Below are 9,650 nucleotides of genomic sequence, written 5' to 3'. Positions count from 1 at the left end.
TGATCTTCATCCATAAGTATTTTAAGTCCTATTTTAATGAATGAAGAATAGCAGGTACCATTTCTTGAACATTTACTGTCTGCTAGCATAAGGAGCTCTGGTAGCATAGTGGTTACGAGTCGGGTTGCGAACCGGAAGGTCAGCAGTTCGAAACTACCAGCTGCTCCGTGGGAGAAAGATGAGGCGATCTGCTCCCGTAAAGATTTACAGCCTCGGAAACCCTATTCAGGGTCGCTATGGGTCGAAACCAACTCGACGGCACTTAACAACAACAACAACAGGCAGTGAGCATAGCACTCTACATTATCTTATTTAATCCTCACAATGCCTGATTATCTCCATTTTATAGATAAGAACATTTAGGTAGATAAGTTACTTAAAGAAAGTTACAAAACTGGGAGGAGTTGGAGCCAGAAGACAAGCCCAGATCTGGGGGACTCCCAAGTCTATGCTGTTTATTCCTCAAGCTGAGGTGCTGGGTTTTGATGGGAGAAAACTTGGTGGAATCCCTGAGTTTTGATGGGGTAAATGGGCCAAAAGGAAGGATTAGGGGGTTAAGGATTGGCAAATTAGTGTGTTTGCCTCATAATTTTGCCTAGGGACTGCTCCACAAGCATGCCAAGGTTAAGGTGGCCTTCAGAGCCCACTTGGAAATCTAATGACAGATCACACTCCTGAATTCAGTTCTATACACATACATTCTCACAGCCAGACTGTTCCAAAGTGGGTTGGGACATGGGCGTACTAAGAATGGAAAGATGGACAAGAACGAGAGTGGCTGGAGGGATCGTTTTGAAATAGTAGCTAGACACACATTCAGAAAGAGAGGCCTTCTACACTTGAAATCCTCTGACTTAGCTAAAGGTGCTCAGGAAAACAGATAATGATAGTTATTACCTAATGGCCCTGGTAGAAGTTTCAAGTGGGTTATCACTTCAGAGTTTCAGCTCCTCAAGACTAGCACTCTGTCTAGTCTTGCATTCCATAGAGAATTTGGAATTCCAGGTTACAATCCATCAGCAGGGGGTTGGATCTGGGTGACCTGGACAGTCTCACTGTAGTATTTCTGTGCTCACCTCTGACTCCCAAATAGGGGTTCAAGAAAGTTGTTTTGAGACAGTCTGTGAGGCAGCAATTCATAGAACAATGGCCTGAAGTCCTGGGCACAGAGCTGAGCTGGGAAACAGGAGTGGGGAGCCAGTGGACATGGATCTTCTCCTCCCTGGCACTTCACAAGATTAGCCAGGGGCTTCCAGACGTTCATGAGATCAAACATGTCAGAGGTCAAAGATGGATCTCAGTGTATAAGGAGGTGGGATGAGGAGGAGAGCCACCCCCTGAGGCTAAATATTATTAGACAGGAATCAGTCCATCCGTGGAGAGAGCACGCAAGCTGTGCTCATAGGCTGATTGAGTGGATGAGAGGATTGAGTACATTCTGTGACTTTTGCTCGAAATGGGCAATAGAGCCAATTAAACTTCACCTTCCAACGGATGAAACTGGGAACCCCAGCTTTCGGTTTTATTTTAGGAAGCTGATCTTTCTGGGGGAAAAAAAACAACAACACATAAACGTCTAGTGGTACTTGGCAATATGCCACAAAGCAATGTCTTCTTTGTGACCTTCAAGTGAAAAGCCCAAACTCTTGTGCAAGTCAAGAATTTTTATCTTCAAACCAAGGCTCTTAAAAAGATAGCTCCATCAGTCCTGTTAAGATTTGGTTGGGGTTCCCTCCCCTTTTCTCCCAGGAGCTTTGATGCCATTCTCATCACCATGCAAATGGATCATTTGTCCACTTGCGACTGACTGTCCAGTCCATTTCCTGGCCTGATGTGGACTTCTGCTCTGGGGCCTCATTTGCATAGACAAATGCAGACTGGCATCTGTCAGCACCTAAAGCCAAGGTGCTGAAGCAGCAATGGACAACCTTCTGGGCAAATACCTTGGATATTGGATTTAAAAAATGACAGTGTCAAATTGGGGCTAATTTGCATAGGCTTATCAGGTTAATTACTACAATGTCTCCAGAAACTTGAAAATCCTTGAATTCTTATGCAACCAGAATGCTCAAAGTCTGTTGCTATGAAACTTGGAGTGTAAATTACCATGAATACCATTAATCTGTTCACTAGGAGGTTAATTTGCAATTTGTTGGCAAATCACATGTGGGTCTTATAGCAAGAGTGTGGGTGGTGTTTTCATGCCAGTGTGTGGACCCGCCTGTGTCTCTAAATGTGTGTGTGTGTGTGTGCATGGAGTTGGGATTGGCACCGTATGGGAACTCACATCCTGTGTTTCCTCACTGCTCCCCAGATCTCACCTGACTCTTCTGGCACACCTGGGGTCCTAGGGCATGTGTTCTTAGAGTTGGAGGGCTGCTATGCAGACCAGTTCTTAGCCCAGTGCCAGCCAGCTCAGGAGACATTAACTCCTCCTGAGACAGGATCACGAAGGTGTCTGTTAATGTCTGAGAATCATCTGGCTTTTCTGAAAGATGCACTTCCCCACTAATGGCTCTCAAGTTGTTTTTGCATTCAGGCTGGTTGCTCCTGGCAAAATAACTCAGATCTAGATCTAGAGGATGCAAGGCAGAGATATTGCATTGGATAGGAGATGGTGATCAAGCCCATCCTGGGTGGCAGTAGGAGAAGTTGGACTGAAGGGCTTCTATGACTGCCCTGTGTTACTGTTAATGGAGAGTGGCCTGCTATTCCACAAAAGACTGGTACTTATAACAAAGTAGGAAAATTCCCCTCCTGGCAATGGGGGTCATAGAGCAAAGAGGTGGCCTGTGGGGTGTGACTGAGGGGTGCTGGAACCCCGCTCACCTGGAAAGAGCTCCCTAGTTGGCCTCCCGAGGCAGGAAATCCCTTTGGGTGGTGGTATTGGTGATTCAAGTACCTTGTCAGGGAAGAAAGATCCAGTGGAAGGAAACAGGGACATAAAACATCTAAGTTTTGATGGCTCAGGTAGAATCCCCAGGAAGTGTCTGGTACATTGGAGGGTACCTTGAATTTCTAGGGGGAGAAAAGCACATCATAGTAAAAGGATGTTAAAAGGTGTAAGGGTATGCTGAAAGCTGGGAAAACCCAAAACCCTCGGTCTATTCTGAGTTCTATTGACCATGTAGGGCAGAGTAGAACTGCCCCCAAAGAGTTTCCAAACCTATAAAATCTTTTACAGAAGCAAATTGCCACACTGTTCTGTTGAGTGGATGATAGGTTCAAACCACCTATCTCTTGATTACCAGGTAAGCACCCAACCACCATGTCACCAAGATTTCTTGAAAGTTGGGAATGGCTCTAAAAGGAGTCAAATTCATCTGTCCTACAGGTGAGCTTTAGAATAGGCCTAGGAGGGGCAAAGAGGATATGTAATGTTAGTTTGAGGAAATTGAACAGAAGCAGATGTCTGCTAGGAGCCTGAAAGTCTGAGAAAGGGTTGTTACAGTATTCCTTTGAACCTGCCTCTTTCCCAAACCTCCCTCATCCCGGGTCATTCAATAACGATTTACTGAGTACTATTCTTCTGTTGTGCTGCTCCTCGGAAACCCTATACAGGGTCACTATGAGTCAGAACCAACTCGATGTCACTTAACAACAACATTCTTCTGGCAGCTGATCCTCCAAAATTCTATACAGGGTCACTAAGAGTAGGAACCAATTCAATGGCCCTTAACAACAATGACATTCTTTTGTCAGGAGTATTGGTATAGCACTGTAGGATAAGATAACCTCAAAGTTGGCGGCTCAAACCCACCAGCTGCTCCTCAGAGCAAGGTCGCTATGAGTCGGAACCAACTTGATGGCACTTAACAACAGCAGCAGTTCTGCCAAGGAGCCCTGGTGGTGCACTTTATTGTTAACCTAAAAGTTGGTCTTTCGAACACACACAGTGGCTCGGGAGAAAGATCTGATGATCTGTATCTGTAAAGATTACATCCTGAAAAACCCTATGGGGTAAGTTCTACTCTGTCACACGGGGTTGTTTTGAGTTGGAATTGAATAGATGGCACCCAACAATAACATCCTATGCCAGGTACTAAGGATAAGTGAACAAGATATGTGCCCTGCTCTGTCCTGCCCTCAAGGAACTCACATTCTAATGCGGTGGAATAGACTTTAACTCTGCCTAAGGATTCAGGGATTCAGAAAGGGTTTCCAAGAACAGTGCTCTTGAACTGAATCCAAAAAGATGTGTAGGAGGTTGCCAAATAGACAAGATAGTGGAGGGCATTTGGGGTCAAGAATCAATGAATATAAAAGAATGGAAATGTGAAAGATCATAGGTCTGGAGCCATTGCAATGAATCCTGCTCACAGCGCCAAGTGCTTAAGCCAAGTAGGAAACTTGTCTTCCTCTGACTCCACAAGAGGGAAGGAAAGAGGACCAAACTCAAAATCAGCCTAAGGCTGATTCCTATGAAGTGAAGGTCAGACAGGCCTCCATCTTATATCAGTGCCTTTAAAATTAGTCAGACTTGAGGACCAATTTAGAAAACTCTTCCTTATGATTTTGTTTCTCTAGAACCCCACTGTCTCGATACCACATGTCTTAAAAAGAAGTCTTGGTGTGATGCTGTGGGTTAATGCACTGGACTGCAATGTCGGTTTGAACCACAAGGTTGGCGGTTCAAGCTCACCAGCTGCTACTTGGAAACCCTATACAGGGTCGCAATGGGTCGGAACCGACTCGGTGGCACTTCACAACAACAAGAACAACAACAGAGAAGCAAAATCAGTGAAATGTCTATTTCATCATAAAGAAAAGTTTATTATCAAGGAAATGGCTTACAATTGCAGAATCTCAGGTCCCCAGCAGAAGAGAGAGTCTTTCCTGTATGTTAATTATATTGTGAGCAGGCTACGCCTCCAAGAAAACATCTCTTCAACTGATTGGTTGCTCATAACCAGTCACCATAGAGTTAACTATGCCTATATTAGCTTTCACCACCATGGGAATAAGCACATCCCAACTGCTAAACCTCTAGAAATACTGGTCTAGTCAAGTTGACACACAACCCTAACCATTATAGTCCCCACCAGAAAGCCCAAACTGTCTTCTCCCTAGGGTTGTTGTTGTTAGGTGCCACCAAGCCAGTGCTGACTCATAGCAACTCATTGTACAGAATTGAACACATCCTGGTCCTGCACCATCCTCACAATCATTGCAGCCACCCTGTCAATTCATTTAATTGAGAGTCTTCCTCTTTTCCTCTCTCTACTTTGCCAAGCACGATGTCCTTCTCCAGGGATTGGTACCGCTTTATGACAAGTCCAAAATACATGAGACAAAGTCTCACCATCCTCACTTCTAAGGAGCGTTCTGGTTGTGCGTCTCCCAAGACAGATTTGTCTATTCTTCTGCCAGTCCATGGTATATGCAAAATTCTTCACCAACATCTCATAATTCAAGTGCATAAATTCTCCTTTGGTCTTCCTTATTCCCATGCACATGAGGCAACTGAAAGTACCATGGCTTGGGTTAGGGGCAACTTAGTTCTCAAAATAAGATCTTTGATTTTAACACTTTTAAGATTTAAGATTTTAACAATCTGTCTTCAGCAGATTTTCCCTATGCAACAAACACATCCTTTTGCTTTCCTGACTGTTGCTTCCATGGGTGCTGAAGTGAAATCCTTGACAACTTCAAACATGTCTCAATATTTTCAATAATATCATGATGTTGCTTTACTGGTCCACTTGTGAAGATGTGTTTTCTTTATGTTGAGGTGTAATCCATACTGAAGGCTGTATTCTTGGGTCTTCATCAGTAAGTGCTTCAAGTTCTCTTCACTTTCAGCAAGCAAGGTTGTTAGGTTGTTAAGGAGTCCTCCTCCAATCCTGATGCCTTGTTTTTCTTCATATAATCCATCTTCTCAGATTATTTGCTCAGCATTCAGATTGAATAAATATGATGAAAGGATACATCCCAAAGCACACTTTTCCCAATTTTAAACTGTTCAGTATCCTCTTCTTTTGAAATGACTGTCTCCTAGTTTTTGTACAGGTTCCACATGAGCACAATAAAAATGCTCTGGAATTTCCAATCTTTGCAATGTTATCCTTAACGTGTTTTGCTCCACACAGTCGAGTGCCTTTACATAGACAATAAAACACAGGTAGACGGTTTCAGGTATTCTCTGTGTTCTGCCAAGGTCTGACATCAGCAATGTTATCTCTTTTTCTATATCCTCTTCTTAACCCGACTTGAATTTCTGGCAATTCCCTATTGATGTACTGCTGCAATCATTTAAAAATTACCTTCAGCAAAATTTTACTTACATATGATACTGATGGTGGTGGTTGTGTGCCATGGTTCTGACTCTTAGCGACCCTGTATAGGGTTTCCGAGGCTGCAAATCTTTACGGGAGCAGAAAGCCTTATCTTTCTCCTGCAGAATGGCTGGTAGTTTCGAACTGCTGCCCTTAAGGTTAGCAGCTCGACTCATAACCACTACGCTACCAGAGCTCCTTGATACTGATGATATTGTCTGATAATTTCTGTATTCTGTTGAATCACCTTTCTTTGAAATGGGCGCAAATATGGATCTCTTCCAGTTTGCTGGCCAGGTAGCCATTTTCCAAATTTCTTGGCATAGATCAATGAGCATATCCACTGTTGCATCCATTTGTTTAAACATTTCAACGGCTATTCGATCAATCCTGGAACCTTGGTTTTTGCCAGTGCCTTGAGTGCAGCTTGGACTTCTTCCTTCAGTACCGTTGGTTCTTGATCATATGAACACAGAGAATGTTTTTGTATAGTGACTCTCTGTAGTCCTTCCATCTTTTTGTTTTGCTTCCTGTGTCACTCAATATTTTGCCCATAAAATCCTTCAATATTGCCAGTTGAGGGTTGACATTTGTCTTGAGTTCTTTCAGCTTGAGAAATGCCAAGAGTGTTCTTCCCTCTTGGTTTTCTAACCCCAGGTCTCTGCACATTTTGTTATATAATACTTTACTTTGTCTTCTCCACCCTTTGAGAATTTTCATCTCTTTCACTTCATCATTTCTTCCTTTTGCTTTAACTATTCTAAGTTCAAGAGCAAGTTTCAGAGTCTCTTCTGAAATCCATTTTGGTCTTTATATATATATATATAATTATCTTTTGCTTTCTCCACATATAATGTCCTCCCAAACTTGTCTGATTTTTGGTCATCAGTGTCCATTGTATCAAATCTGTTTTTGAGATGTGGTTGTTGTTGTTAAGTGCTGTCGAGTCAGTTCTGACCCATAGCGACCCTGTATAGGGTTTCTGAGGAGCAGCTGGTGAGCCTGAACTGCCGACCTTGCAGTTCAAACGTTTTTGAGATAGTTTCTGAAAAATACCTGGCACTGATCATTCCTACCACAACCCTCTCTACTCCTCAGTTGGATTTATTCATTGTTGCAGTGGCCACGTAAAACTCAAGACACCATACTCAGAGATATGGGGTTTAGTAGTTAACGGGTTACATTTTGGGGTTAGAAATTCTCAGGGCATAGCTGTTCCAGTCAGCTGCTGATAAATGCTCATAGAACACACTATTCCATCATAAGCCTCAGTCTGAAGGCACTCAGTTATAACTCCATGGCTCAGAAAACCTGAATCCTCTACTTTAGTGCCTGAAGTCACCCCACTCAAGCTTCCTATCAAAGGTCACTCAGCTTGACTTGCTCTGTGAACTGAGAAGTCCGCTGCTCTGCCTCATGTTTTTCTTCTGGGATCTGCTGCTGCTGCTGCTGCTCCTCTACCACTCCTCTGGTGTCACAGCTTTCTGTCCCTGGGTTTAGGAGGTTCAATGTGCAGGGACCTTGGGGTCCAAAGGACATGCTCCACTCTTGGCTCGTCTTTGATGGTAATAAGATTCCCCACTCCTGCTTCTGAGATGGCTCATTTTAAACCCGAGTTTGAGTCTCAGGTTTTTACAATTACAATTAATTCAACTTACATCCACAGCTGAATCATGTCGTAATATCAGTATCTTCTCCCACATTCTCCTATCCAGTCCCAGCAGGGCAGAAACATTGGTGGGAGTTACTGACTATGGCTTTCTAGAAGAGACAGTCTCTAAATTCAGGTGGGCTATACTCAAGTTCATGGACTCTTGGCGTGGTACTGTAGAATCAGTACTGGACTTTGAACCACAAGGTCAGCAGTTCAAGCTCACCAGCTGCTCCTCTGAAACCCTGTACAGGGTTGCTATGAGCCAGAAGTGACTCAACAGCACTTAACAATAATAACAACATATTCAAGTTTATATTTTGGTTCTCAAGCACTTGTTTCAATTTTCTTCAATTTCAACTTAAACTTGCATATGAACAATTGATGGTTTGTTCTGCCGTAGGCCCCTGGCCTTGTTCCAATGTGTCCTATTGAGGTTCTCCAGTATCTCTGTCCACCGATGTGTATTCCATCCAGTGAGGTCCATGTACAACACCTTTTGTGTTGTTAAAAAAAGATCATTGCATTGAATAAGTCATTGTTCTTAAAAAATTCTATCGTGAGACTTCTAGCATCTCCCTACACCAAGGCCATATGTTATTGCTGTTGTTAAGTGTCATCCTTTGAGAGGGCTTCAAAAAGTTTGTGGAACAATGGAATTAAAAATAATGGCAGTTTTCCACAAATATTTTGAATCTCCCTCATATTTTCCAACTATGTATAGTGTTTCCAAAGCTGTAAATATTTTTGAGAGGAGAAAGCCTCATATTTCACCTGAGGAGTGGGTTGAACTGCGATTTTGTACTTAGCAGTCCAGTGCTTATCATACAGCACCACCTGGACTCCATTGTCACATTCCAATCACCATTAATTGTCATTGCATCTTGATTGCATGTTCGTCAATTTCAGACTGCAGGAGTTGGTAAAAATCGTTAAACTCTTCATGTTTGGCATTAGTGGTTCATGCATAAATAGTCATATTAACTGGTATTCGTGATGATGACGGTGGTGATAGTGTGCTGTTGAGTTGGGTCCAACTCATAGCAACCTTGTATAGGGTTTCCAAGGCTGAAAATCTTTGAGGGAGCAGAAAGCCTCATCTTTTTCCCAAGAAGCAGCTGGTGGATTCAAATTGCTGACCTTGCAGTTAGCAGTCCAGCATGTAACTGTTATCAGGGATCATAAATTTACATGCCTACCGGGCCAAGCACAAATTAGTAACTCTATATTCACTAAGGGAAAATCAGATGTATGCCTAAGAGTGTTTCATTTTCTTGGATTGCTATTTCAATAAAAATAGCAACTCAATAGTGTAAATACAATATTAAGTGGCAGCTGACATGTAAGTTTATGATCACTCAGTCCTTTCCACTGACACTTGACCCCATGATGAGGGTCCCAGAAGGAGAGGTAAGGACTATGATGACCTGGAGAACTCATCTATCATCTGAAAGGGACACTGAGTCTTAGCTTCAGCCTAGAGTTGCCAGATATGATTTTTTGAGAGAAAAACAGAAATCTGGATTCATATGTGAAAGTATATGATTTTTAAATCTTGGCAATGCATTTTTTTAAATGTTTTATTGTGAGTTATATGATAGTTTACATGAGAGAACTTCAGTTCCATATTCATTCCATCGTATATCATTACATTGCCATGGTTCCAGTCCCCTCCATGCATCGTCTTCCGACCAAAGGGCATATCCTAGAAGCCCGTGCTCTAC

This window comes from Chrysochloris asiatica, unplaced genomic scaffold (genome assembly GCF_000296735.1).
Source record: "Chrysochloris asiatica unplaced genomic scaffold, ChrAsi1.0 scaffold00159, whole genome shotgun sequence".
In the NCBI taxonomy this organism is placed as follows: domain Eukaryota; kingdom Metazoa; phylum Chordata; class Mammalia; order Afrosoricida; family Chrysochloridae; genus Chrysochloris; species Chrysochloris asiatica.
This window is presented reverse-complemented; position numbering follows the sequence as displayed.